We start from the raw sequence: 14,046 nt of genomic DNA, 5'->3' as shown, positions 1-14,046 counted from the left end.
TTGTCTCCCTGACATGAGTAAAATTGTCATGGTAACCCAGCAATGATCTTTACCATTATAAGTACCCAAGTACTCTTAAAGAAACCCAAGTCGCTCTTAAAGGGACGAGAGCCATATCACTCTTAACCCCTTAGGGACCAAGCCCATTTGGACCTTAATGACCAGGCTCCTTTTTTAAAATCTAACCTGTCTCACTTTATGCGCTTATAGCTCAGTGATGCTTTAACGTATGCTAGCGATTCTGAGATTGTTTTTTCCTAACATATGGTACTTTATGTTAGTGGCAAAATTTGGTCACTGTCTTGTGTTTTTTGTGAAAAACATCAAAATATGAAAAATTTGCATTGTACGAACTTTGAAATTTTTTGCTTCTAAAAAAAAGAAAGTCATATCACATAAATTAGTTAGTAAGTTACATTACCAATATGTCCTCTTTATTCTGGCTTCATTTCGTAAACCTATTTAACTTTTTTAGGGTGTTACGGGGCTTAGAAGTGTATCAGCAAATTATGAAATTTTCATAAAATTTCCAAAACTGATTTTTTTTTTTAGGGTCCAGTTCTTTTTTTAAGTTGATTTAGAAGGATTGTATACTGGAAACCCCCATAAGTGACCCCATTTTGGAAACTAGACACCTTAAAGAATTAATCTAGGGGTATAATGAGCGTTTAAACCCTACAAGGGCTGGAGGAAAGTATTCACAATTAGGCCGGAAAAAAATGGAAAATAGAAATTTTCCAATAATATATTTGTTAAGATTAAAGTATCTCATTTTCATAATAAACATGAGAGAAAATGCACCCCAAATTTTGTAACGCAGGTTCTCCTGAGTACAATGGTACCCCATATGTGGGCGTAAACCACTGTATAGGCACACAGCGGGGCTCAGAAGGGAAGGAGCGCCTATTAGCATTACCAGTTCAGATTTTGCTGAAGAAGTTTCTGAGCGCCAGGTGCACTTGCAGTGCCCCTGTAGTGCCAGCAGAATAACCCCCCCCCCCAAAAGTCACCCCATTTAGGAAAGTACACCCCTCAAAGAATTCATCTTGGGGTGTGGTGACCATTTTGACCCCACAGGTATTAGAGGAAAGTATTCAAAAGACGGTAAAAATGAAAAAATTGAATCTGTCCAATAATATGTTCATTTAGTTTGAAATTTCTCAATTTCACAAGGAAGAGGGGAGAATACTCACCCTAATATATGTAACGCAGGTTCTCTTGAGTAGAACGGTACCCCATATGTGGTCGTAAACCACTGTATGGGCACACAGCAGGCCTCAGAAGGAAGGGAGTGCCAATATGAAACTTCTTCAGAAAAATCATGCACTGAAAATGCTAAGCGCCAGGTGCATTTGCAGTGCCCCTGTAATGTCTGCAGAATAGAACCCCCCCAAAAGTCACCCCATTTAGGAAAGTGCACCCCTCAAAGAATTTATCTTGGGGTGTGGTGAGCATTTTGACCCCACAGGTATTGGAGGAAAGTATTCAAAATTAGACAGTAAAAAAGAAAAAAATTGAATTTTTCCAATAACATGTTTGTTTAGTTTGAAATTTTTCAATTTCACTAGGAACAGGGGAGAAAAAGCACCCCAACATTTGGAACGGAGCTTCTCCTGAGTACAATGGTACCCAATATGTGGGCATAAACCACTGTATGGGCACACAGCAGGGCTCAGAAGGGAAGGAGTGTCATTTTAGTTACAGGCAATATGTGGGTGGTTACGGGAAATCTAGGGGTGTTTACTGGCTATCTGGGGTGGCGACGGGCATTCTGGGGGTGGCGACGGGCATTACCGGCACCGCTGCACTATTCTGCACCATCGCCATAAAGAGCTGATAGCAGCAGAATAGAGCCCATTAGTGATTGCCATAAAAATCCGTATCAGCAGTCACTAATACCATAATACATGTATTCTCTGGGTCACTACGGTCACGGTGATACCACATTTGTATAGATTTTTTTTTAACTATTATCACTTTGGCGCAATAGAAACTATATTCCTAGCAAAAACCCACAAAAGCTGGTTTGGGGCTTATTTTTTGCGGGAAGATCTGTAGTTTCTATTGATACCAAGTTTTATATGTATATGACTTTTTGATCTCTTTTATGACGTATTTTCTAAAGTGGATTGATAAAATACAACTATTCTGGTACTGTTTTTTTTTTTTTTACAGCGCGTGTTGTGCGATATAATTATTGATATAGTTTTATAGATTACGGACATAACAATACCAAATATGTATAGGATTTGTGTTTTTGATCACTTTTATGGCACGTTTTATTGGGTATAGGGAATGTAATGAATCTTTATTATTGTGGGGGGTTGTGTTGTGTTTGGTGCACTTTTTTTTTTACTTTTACACTAGTGTACATTACTGTACACTAGTGTAAAATACTTAGATCACTGATACAATACACTGCAGTACCTGATGTACTGCAATGTATTGTATCATGCCTCATGCTGACAGGCAATAGTCACAGCCACACCTGTCAGCATCAGGCATCTCCATGGTGACCCCGGGGACCTTCATTAGGACCCCGGGATCACCATGGAGACATCGGAGGACAGGACGGCGCCGCGGGAGATCGCGATCACGTAAGTGACCCACGGCACCGAGTGGGATCCACCGGGACCCGTTAGATGCCGCTGTCATGGTTTGACAGCGGCATTTATCGGGTTAAACTGCCCGAAGCGGAGAATCCTCCGCTCCGGGCAGTTACAGGAGTGTGTGAGCGGTCACACTGACCGCTGATTCCCCGTCCTGCAGCCGCCGGGCGGTAATTTATTCTGATGCGTACGCCGTTAAAAGGCATACGCAACGGAATAAAGCCCATTAGTGGCGGTCACTAAGGGGTTAAAGGAACCCAGGTCGCTTTTAAAGGAACGGGACCCAAGTCGCTCTAAAACAGACGGGACGCATGTTCCTCTTAAAGGGACTTGGGTCCCTTTGAGAGCGACCTAGGCCCCTTTAAGAACGACCTGGGTCCCTTTAAGGAATCCAAGTCGCTGTTAAAGGGACGGGACCCAAGTCGTTCTTAAAGGGACATGACCCAGGTCGCTCTTAAAGGGACGGGACCCAGGTCGCTCTTAAAGGGACCCATGTCGTTTTTAAAGGGATTCAATGTAGTATGGTCGGCATTTCCACTAGGTGCGGTGCTAGTGGATAGGAGAGTAGCAGTCTCCAAACGTGATATATAGAAGAAAATTCCCGGCACTCGCAGATTCAAATGCAATGATTTTTATTCCATAAATGGATAAAGTTCACACAGGACGCATTTCGGCTCGTCCGTATAGCCTTTCTCAACTGTGTCAGTTGAGAAAGGCTATATGGACAAGCCGAAACGTGTCCTGTGTGAACTTTATCCATTTATGGAATAAAAATCATTGCATTTGAATCTGCGAGTGCCGGGAATTTTCTTCTATATATCGCCTTTAAAGGGATGGCACCCAGGGTTAAAGTTTCTCTTTAAGGGAAGTCACTGGTAAAAGGGCGCTCTTTTCAAGAACTATGTATTTCCCTGGAAATGCAAATCTAGTTTCTAATTATCAAGCCAGTAACAATTACCCTTAAGATGGCTCTAGTAGTGTTCCACACTTTCATCTCTAGCTGAAGAAAAGGACTTTAAATCCATTCTTGCTGCTCCTAAACTCACCTCTAGATGCATTAGACTGCAAGGTAATGGATACAATCATAAGCTCTGTAAAGGTGACCCCAAGGTCCTTTTCCCAGACTTGTAAGAAGGTGCATGAGGTATTATCAGAGGGAGTTTCTTCCAGGAGGTGTTTTTAAGGGTGCGTTCACACGTACAGGATCTGCAGCAGATTTGATGGCACAGATTCAAAGCAATTCTGCAGCTTTAAATCTGCGCCATCAAATCTGCTGCAGATCCTGTACGTGTGAATGCACCCTTGAACATAGAAGTTTCTTAGGGCGCTTCACTTGTGGAAGCAATTTCTCAAACCAAGTTGGATGGGGTGGTTTTGGTTACTGAAGGAGTTGATTGAGTTAGGCAATCTAGTATAAGTGAAGTCTAGTTTTGGCCAATTGGTGATCTGGCACACCTCTTTGTTGGAAGCAGTCCCTCTGGGAACAGCCAGTATAAAGGTTGTGTGCTGAGATGAAGAGAGAGGGGATAGGGAGACTTTGTCAAATGGGTTGAGAAATCCAGTGAGTCTCTGTTTTGTAAAAGGGGACAATGGGGACAATGCGAAAGATGGGACAGGAATTCAAAAGATTTATTATTTGCAAGCCAAAAATCATAAGTGACCTTGGTCAGCAAGGAAGGGAGTTTGGTAGAAATGTGGTGAACTGTGGTCTTGAAGGACTAACTGTCTAAGGGGGAGAGGTGGTCCTCAATAGCTACTCAATGTTTTTATGGGGGTTGTCTCAGCCATTCAACTATTCGAGTGAGGTGAACAGCCGTATAATAACATTGTACATCTGGCAGGCCTATACCTCTTCCAGTGTCTGACTTAGGGTGTGTGCACACTACGGAATTCCCGCGTATAACTCGCAGCGTATCCCGTTGCTCGTACCCGCACGCGCTGGCGCGCATCTCCGCCCGTGCCATAGACACCGTTCTATGCATGGGCGGATTCTGCCGAAAGAAATGACATGTCACTATCATACACTGTCATAGTGTCTATGGCACAGGCGTAAAAGCGCACCGCTGCGTGCTGGTACGAGCGACGGAATACGTTGCGGGTTATACGCGGATATTCCGTAGTGTGCACACACCCTCACAAAGTGTTTTGAAAGCTATTCTAGGTCTAGATGAACACCAAATAAAACCGGATACCAGAGATCTCAAGGAATGGAATAAGGAGCAAGGGACATATATCTTGCATGCTTGAAAGAGTTACAAGACCCTCAGCCGCACAAGGCATCTAATAAAAGTTTTCTGTTGTTTATCCAGTAACAAAAGGGTAGCTGCCAGTCCAGGAGTTGTTGCTCAATCTTTATGTGTATTTTTTTTCTATTAATAAAATAGGAAAAGGTGGGTGATTTCAGCATTTTATGGGATTTTTTTTTTTCTTGATTAACCCCTTAAGGACAGAGCCTGAAATGGCCTTAAGGACAGGGACAAATTTTATGAATATGACCTGTGTCACTTTAGTCATTAATAACTTCGGGATGCTTTTACCTATCTGGCTGATTCTGAGATTGTTTTCTCGTGACATATTGAACTTCACATTTCCAGTAAAATGGAGTCGATACTCATAACGAATCTTTATGAAAAACTCCAAAATAACGTGAAAAATTTTGAAAAAATGCATTTTTCAAACTTTGAAACCTTTCTGCTTATACAGAAAATGGTTATGCCACATAAATTATATATTAAATAGCATTAGCAACATGTCTACTTTATGGTGGCAGCATTTATTAAACTATATTTCATTTTTTTAGACAATAGAAAGCTTAAAACATTAGCAGCAATTTTCCAAATTTTCTGTAAAATTTCAAAATCAGATATTTTCAGGGACCTGTTCAGGTTTAAAGTGTATTTGAGGGGCCTGTATGTTAGAAAGCCCCACAAAGCACCCCATTTCAGAAACTGCACCCCCCAAACTCTGCAAAAGCACATCCAGAAAGTGTTTTAACCCTTTAGGGGAGTCACGAAATAAAAGCTAAGTGTGTAAGAAATTTGAAAATTTTTATTTTCTGTGCAGAGATTTTATTGTAATCCAATATCTTTCATAATGATAAACCTATCAGCAGAGAAATGCACCCCAATATTGATTGCCCCGTTTCTGCAGTTTATAGAAATACCCCATATGTGGCCCTATTGCGCTATTTGACTCAACCACAAGCCTCAGATATAAAGGAGCGCCCAGTGAATTTCAACGCCTCCGTTATATTTGGTTATTTTTGACCGTACCACTTCAGGTTGGCAGAGGCTCTGGGGTGCCAAAACATTAAAAACACCCCTAAAGGGGCACCATTTAGAAAACTAGACCCCTCAAGGAATGTAACAAGGGGTGCGGTGAGCATTTGGACCCCACAGGTGCTTCACAGATTTTCAGAACAATGTGGTGTAAAAAAGGAAAAATTGTATTTTTTACACTAAAATGTTGTTCTAGCCTTAATTTTTCATTTTTACAAGGGGATAAAAGAAAAAAAAACACCAAAGGTGTAGCGCAGTTTCTCCCGAGTACAGAAATACCCCACATGTGGACATAAAGTGCCAAGTGGGCGCAGGACGAGCCTCCAAAGGGAAGGAGCGCCAATTGGCCTTTGCAAGCTGGATTTTACTGGAATGGAGTTCAAGGGTCATGTCGCATTTACAGACCCCTCGTGCTGCCAAGACACTGGAAACCCCCCACAAGTGACCCCATTTTGGAAACTACACCCCTCAAGGAATCTAACAAGGGGTGCAGTGAGCATATGCTCACTGGTGATGGGCACAAATGTGGAACAATGTGACGTGAAAGGGAAAATTTTCATTTTTTCACTTTCTCGGCACAAATGTGGCCGTCATCAAGGGGTCCATATCCTCACTGCACCCCTTGATAGATTCTTTGAGGGGTGTAGTTTCCAGAATGGGGTCACTTGTGGGGGGTTTCCACTGTCTTGGCAGCACAAGGGCTCTGTAAATGCGACATGGCGTTCATCATCCATTCTGGCCAAATCCAGCCTCCAAAATCCAAATGGCGCTCCTTCCCTTCGGAGGCTTGCCCTGCACCCACATGGCGCTTTATGTCCACATGTGGGGTATTTACAGACTCAGGGGAAATTGCTCTACCCATTTTGTGTGTTTTTTTTCTCTTTTAACCCCTTGTGAAAATGAAAAATTTAAGGCTAAACCAACATTATAGTGTAAAAAATTTTATATTTAATTTTCACGCCATATTGTTCCACATTTGTGCCCGTCACCAGTGGGGTCCATATGCTCACTACACCCCTTGTTACATTCCCTAAGGGGTGTAGTTTCCATAATGGGGTCACTTGTGGGGGGTTCAACTGTCTTGGCAACACAGGGGCCTTTTAAATGCAACAAGGCCCTCGGAATCCCGTACTCAGGGGAAATTGCTCTACACATTTAGTGTTTTTTTTTTTTAATCTTTTAACCCCTTGTGAAAATGAAAAAATCAAGACAAGATCAATGATTTAGTGTAAAAATTAAACATTTTTTACACTAAATGTTGGTCTAGCCTTGATTTTTTTCCTTTTCCACAAGGGGTTAAAAAAGAAAGTGAACACAAAACGTGTAGGGTAGCTTCCCCTGAGTACGAAAATACCCCACATGTGGACATAATGTGCCATATTGGCACAAGGCAAGCCACCAAAGGGACAGAGCGCCATTTAGAGGCTGGAATGGAGGATGGAGGCCATGTCGCATTTACAAAGCTCCTGTGCTGCCAGGACAGTAGAAACCACCCACAAGTGAACCCATTATGGAAACTACACCCCATAAGGAATCTAACGAGGGGTGCAGTGAGCATATGGACCCCACTGGTGATATACACATATGTAGAACATGTGCCGTGAAAATAAAAAATAATTTTTTTTTATTTTCACGTCCCAAATGTGGCCGTCACCAGGGGGCCATATCCCCGCTGCCCCCTTTGTTAGATTCCTTATGGGGTGTTGTTTCCAGAATGGGGTCACTTGTGGGGGTTTTCTTCTGTCCCGGCAGCACAAAGGCTCTGTAATTGCATCATGGCATCCTCTAATGGGAATGGCGGCCATACCTACTTAGCTGGGGAAAAGGGACAATTCTAATTTATTTGGGGGTATTAGGCCAATTATTAGTTTATAAGGTTGAAAATGACAGGTGTCCATCAAATTCAACCTGTGTTGATCCAGAGGAAGGCAAAAAACCCTAGTGAGGCAGACGACAGTAGCTTTATCACAGGGGAAAAATTCCTTCCTGACTCCATAATGGCGATCAGAACAATCCCCAGATCAGCGTGACCCCTGAAATAGGAATAAGGGACAGAATTTAGATAATGTAGAACCCCAGTGACGTGTGGTGCGCCTTGAAGCGATCCAGTATGCAGAGGCCGGGGTGATCAGGACAGGTGTCACACAGGAAAATGGTGTCCTTCCTGATCCCCCTGTTACGCCACACTCTGCACTTTTTCTGGGGTCTCCTGTTTTCCAGTGTGGGGGACGTCACCTGGGTCCTTCATATCCAGAAGCGCTGGGTCCGCTCCATGGCTGCTAAATATTATGGCTTTATTACTGCTTCTGATATTTTCGGATTGTGCCGCAAGCTACAGTAGCTCGGGCAGCGAGAGACCAGAAGAGGGGGGTGCTGGTATAAAAGTTATCCCCGTACAGGTGGTAACCTTTATCCAGCAGTGGGAAGATCAGTTCCCGGCCGATCTCCCCACTAACTCTGAGGACGGGAGGGGGGGGGGGGAGTGGGTTTATCTGGGGGCATCTGGGGCTGGATTCGGGTGTCCCTTCCTTCTTACACTGTAATGGTACATGTACACTGCGGAATGGTGAAGGATAACCCTTTGTGCATTCCGCAGCTGGCACCCGCCGGCGGACTGATGCTGGCGTGCGTCTCCGCTCGTGTCACACTCCATTCTATGCACAGGCGGATTCTGCCCTCTGTCCAAAGAATGAACGTGTTCAATTCTTTGGACGGACAACGGAATCCGCCCGTGCATAGGATGGAGTCTATGACACGGGCGGAGACGCACGCCTGCATCAGTCCGCCGGCAGGTGCCAGCTGCGGAATGCACAAAGGGTTATCCTTCGCCATTCCGCAGTATGCACCTACCCTAAATCTGTAAGAGTACCCTGAGGTACTGTCACAGAGTTTGTAGAATTTCACGCCATACCGTGATCTCTTATTGGGACGGTACTGGCGGAAAAGACGTGTCTGCGGGGCAGCGTACGCTACGCTACCCCCAGACACATCACTGGATGATGATGATGATGATGATGATGAGGATGAAGATGAATGGAGGAAAGAAGGATTCATTCTCTCTGGCTGTTTCGTCGTTGGAGGCAATAATAGCATATGCGTCTGACGCCGAAAACACCCTGGGGGCCATCTTTATACGGGGACTAGTATATGGGGTATGTAAATGTTTATTGTAAAACTTTATTTCATGTAGTGTAGTGTAATGTAGTGTTTTTTAAGTTTTTTTGACAGTAAGAAAATAATATCCCTACGCCAAGAAAGGAGCTGCTGATAAATACCACACTTATGTGCGGAACTTTTCAGCAGACAGTGGCGGTAGGATATAGGGGGGAAAAATGCTCCTACACCAAAAAGGAGGAGTTGCTGATCAGTGGCGCACTTACGTGCAATGCTGATCAGTACTCAGCGGCGTTAGGGCGCAAAAAAAGTAAAAAAAAAAAAATTGGGGAAAAAAAATAAAATAAATCTTTTTAACCCAAAGCAACTGATCAGTGAATGATATTCCCTGATCAGCCGCTAGGGGGCAGTAGAGAGAAGATTGCCGGAGATTACCGAGGCCCGCCGAGCAAGAAGACCCGAGTGTTTCCGAAGATTTCCGACGCTGGACGAACGAACCCGGAAGCGACGCGAAGAAGACGCGAGGACGGCGCAGACCAAAGATCTTCGCTCCGGACGGCCAGATCAGGTGAGTATGGTACACCTGCACCACACACACCTGTTCTGCACCTCTCAGCTACCTAGCTGAGGGGTGCAGAACTCGGCAACACTGTTTTTTACAGTTAGATCGCCATGATGGGCCGGCCGGTACTGGCCAGCCTATCACGGCGATCGTGGGGGTGGCATCGGCGCCATCTTTGTTGGGGACACTAATGGCCATTGGTGCTATCTGGGACAGCACCAATCGCCATTGCTTTCCGGGCCACCGGGTCACCGATGACCCGGAAAGCTGTTTTCAGCTGCTATATGCTGATCTGTATTGATCAGCATATAGCAGCGATCGTCGGCACGGGAGGGTTTAATCACCCCCCGTGCCGACGAGCAGAGATGGCCTGCTATACATTATAGCAGGCCATCTTCCCCGACCGCTGTGTGTGAACACACAGCGATCGGGGAAACATTGGGCGTACGTATACGCCTGTTTGCGTTAAAGCCCACCCTGCGGGGGCGTATACGTACGCCCGATGTCGTTAAGGGGTTAATAAACTTTTTTTTTTTTTTTTTTTTTTTTTACAGTAACCTCTATTTCCCCTAGGGGACTCGTATGAGCAATGCACTAAACGCTTATAAACATCAATGGGGTACATACACTCACCGGCCACTTTATTAGGTACACCATGCTAGTAACGGGTTGGACTCCCTTTTGCCTTCAGAACTGCCTCAATTCTTCGTGGCATAGATTCAACAAGGTGCTGGAAGCATTCCTCAGAGATTTTGGTCCATATTGACATGATGGCATCACACAGTTGCAGCAGATTTGGCGGCTGCACATCCATGATGCCAATCTCCCGTTCCACCACATCCCAAAGATGCTCTATTGGATTGAGATCTGGTGACTGTGGAGGCCATTTGAGTACAGTGAACTCATTGTCATGTTCAAGAAACCAGTCTGAGATGATTCTAGCTTTATGACATGGCGCATTATCCTGCTGAAAAAAGCCATCAGATGTTGGGTACATTGTGGTCATAAAGGGATGGACATGGTCAGCAACAATACTCAGGTAGGCTGTGGCGTTGCAACGATGCTCAATTGGTACCAAGGGGCCCAAAGAGTGCCAAGAAAATATTCCCCACACCATGACACCACCACCAGCCTGAACCGTTGATACACGGCAGGATGGATCCATGCTTTTATGTTGTTGACGCCAAATTCTGACCCTACCATCTGAATGTCGCAGCAGAAATCGAGACTCTTCAGACCAGTCAGCGTTTTTCCAATCTTCTACTGTCCAATATCGATGAGCTTGTGCAAATTGTAGCCTCAGTTTCCTGTTCTTAGCTGAAAGGAGTGGCACCCGGTGTGGTCTTCTGCTGCTGTAGCCCATCTGCCTCAAAGTTCAACATACTGTGCGTTCAGAGATGCTCTTCTGCCTACCTTGGTTGTAACGGTTGGCTATTTGAGTCACTGTTGCCTTTCTATCAGCTCGAACCAGTCTGCCCATTCTCCTCTGACCTCTGGCATCAACAAGGCATTTCTGCCCACAGAACTGCCGCTCACTGGATGTTTTTTCTTTTTCGGACCATTCTCTGTAAACCCTAGAGATGGTTGTGCGTGAAAATCCCAGTAGATCAGCAGTTTCTGAAATACTCAGACCAGCCCTTCTGGCACCAACAACCATGCCACGTTCAAAGGCACTCAAATCACCTTTCTTCCCCATACTGATGCTCGGTTTGAACTGCAGGAGATTGTCTTGACCATGTCTACATGCCTAAATGCACTGAGTTGCCGCCATGTGATTGGCTGATTAGAAATTAAGTGGTAACGTGCAGTTGGACAGGTGTACCTAATAAAGTGGCCGATGAGTGTATATATACAGCATTGATCCATGGACTTGGTGCTTGATTATTAAGCGCTGCTGAAGCCCCTAGTAAATCGACTGCTGAGCAGGAATCAGCCCATATGAGGTACTCAGGATTCCACTGTGAAAAGCAGATACACCCCCCCCCACACACTAGACATGCCATTTAACTGCACTAAAAAAAAAAACATTTACCCACATTTCTATTTCTTTCCCCCCAACATATACATGACTCATGGAGGTTTAATCCATTTTGTTGTTTTCAGACACTTTTCTGCTCTCAGCTGCTGCCCAGGAAGTTCTGTAGTTCTTGTTTTTTTTTTTTCAATTATTGTCGACCCCCCCTCCTCCTCCCTTATCTCTAGCTCCTGCCATCACTGCACTTGGCTGGGTATTCTCTGTCCTGCCTTTTAAGCCATCCCCCTTTCCCATGGCTAATATGCATCAGTTGTCCTGTAAATTCTTACTGGCCCTAGTCTCTCTCCAGTCATATGGTGCTTGTTGGCTAATAACCAGGCAGTCTGAGACACTGATGCACTGAGACACTGACACTTATGCTGACCCAATGGAATTTCTCATATCAATCTCAGTAAAGCCTTTGCACTTTCTCCTCTACAGTAAACGTCTATTTGCTTCACACAGGCAAGTCCTCTACTTTCCTATGTGCCAGTGGAATTACCTATCATATATTTGTCTGTTACTGACAGTTATTTGCACAACTTTGCTACCTGGGAAAGCAGGGTGCTTTTTTAGAGGGTAAGCTATTCAGAGATAGCAGGAAATGGAGAGACAGAGAAGGGTTAAGTGTGAGAAAAGAGGGAAAGAGTGAGGTGTTACTTAGTGCACACTGTACATCACCCTGCTTTCCTAGGTGCAGACATCGTCCTAAATCATCCTAATTCCTGTGAGTGGATGTAGTTCTGACTACTTTGTAAGCTTGGTTTATCAGCACCTGGTAAAGTTGGGTAGTTGTTATCAAGAAGTGCATTATTATCTCTGTATATTTGCATCTCTTTTCACCTGACTCTCTGCCTCTTACTTCACCCTCCCGCTTTTCTGTCTGTCCATTTCCTGCTATCTCTCTAAATCTTGCTCTCTTTCTGTCTCTATCGCCATGTTGTTATAAGATCACAATTATCCAACTGATGAAAGCATGTGCAGGAATAACATAAAACTTATGACCTTCAGTTTGATTCACACAGGCAGGCACCCAGCTTTCTCAGGTGCTGATAAGTCACTGTGCCATGTTTACCTTCCCTCTGCAGGCTGAGGCAGCAGGGGCTGTGGGATGTCTGTTGGGTTGTGTGATGTGATATTCTGGGCTGATCTTAATAGCCTCATTGAGTTGAGGAGTGGGCTGTCTTAGCAGCAGTGGGCGTTACTGAGGGGGCTGGCATGGATACGCAAGGAAGGCTGGCCTCAGTAGAATATGGAGGATAGGGAACAGCTCCACAGCAGCCACAAAAAAGGTCATATAGCAGCGAAACTTTGCAGGGATATTTAGAGAAGCCTTAGACACAAAGCCAGTTTTTATTTTTTGCAGATAGTTAAACAAACCCTTTAAATGTCACTGTCAGTTTTGACAGCGGCATTTAAATGGTTAATTAGTCAACCAGCCAACCAGACCACATCAGCTAATAGCTGCAATCCCAGGTACAGGGTCACTAAGGGGTAAAAAAAAAATACAGTGTCCATGTTTTTACGAAAGTTTGAAGTTTTTCAACAAATGTAAGTAAGAATTACTTGGATAAGTTAAAGCATCACAAAGTTATTAACACAAAGTGAAACAGGTCAGATTTGAAAAACAGTGGACCTGTAGTTAACACCCCCCTCCCCAAAAAATGAGATGTTAATTTCATTTAATAGCACACCACACATTTTTTTACAGTTTCTTGATATGTCTTTTTGTAACCAAGATATATAGGTTTATAGTTCTCTGACAATTAAGTTAATAGTCGTGAACGTATTCTTCTTCATAAAAATGATCAGTTTTTGGGCATGATTATAAAGTCAAGGGGTATTTATCAGACATACATGCCCCATAGTGCAAAACATTCACACGTCCTTATTGTGTAATTAAATCACCCGACATGCACTCCTTAAAACTGATGTCAAATCTGTTAACTAAGTTGTCAAATTATGAACCTACATATCCGAGACACAGGAGGGTGTATGAAGAAACTGTAAAAAGGTATGTAGTCTGAGCAACTAAGCTGTTAGAGGGGTTAACTATGCTATACCAGCAGTCTTATAAAGCAACTTTACATATCTGTTTTTCTTTTCTTTTTTTTTCCCCTCACTACCACAAATTATGCAGTCGAGTTACCCGCATTTGGGGAAATAGCAGGGGTCAGCACACCCGGAGTGCAATGGATGAGCCTCACCCAGGGAGAACCACCTTAGTGATCAAGTATTTTACATATCTGTTAACTTTGTCCACACTAGCAGATTGGTCGGAATGTCCTTTTTACATCTGTTTTTAAAACGGACTATAGCTATGCTTAGGTTGTCTTACTGCCCTAAAAGCATTGGTGTTAGTTAGTAAGCTTATGCAAACTTTGATCACAATAATGTATTGTTTTATCTGCTCTGGAGCTACACTGGATCCTTTTTCCTGCCAATCATCTGGTGGTGCTGCCCTTCACT

At 44.0% G+C, this 14,046-nt stretch overlaps 1 pseudogene; it reads right to left on the bottom strand.

Annotated features, from left to right (window-relative positions):
* Positions 1 to 13,652: 13,652 nt before the first annotated feature.
* LOC138787630 (U1 spliceosomal RNA) lies at positions 13,653 to 13,834 on the bottom strand (annotated as a pseudogene).
* Positions 13,835 to 14,046: the final 212 nt, after the last annotated feature.

This window comes from Dendropsophus ebraccatus, chromosome 3 (genome assembly GCF_027789765.1).
Source record: "Dendropsophus ebraccatus isolate aDenEbr1 chromosome 3, aDenEbr1.pat, whole genome shotgun sequence".
NCBI classification, from domain to species: Eukaryota; Metazoa; Chordata; class Amphibia; order Anura; family Hylidae; genus Dendropsophus; species Dendropsophus ebraccatus.
Note: the sequence above shows the minus strand (reverse complement) of the source record. Positions and strands in the feature narration are given on the sequence as shown.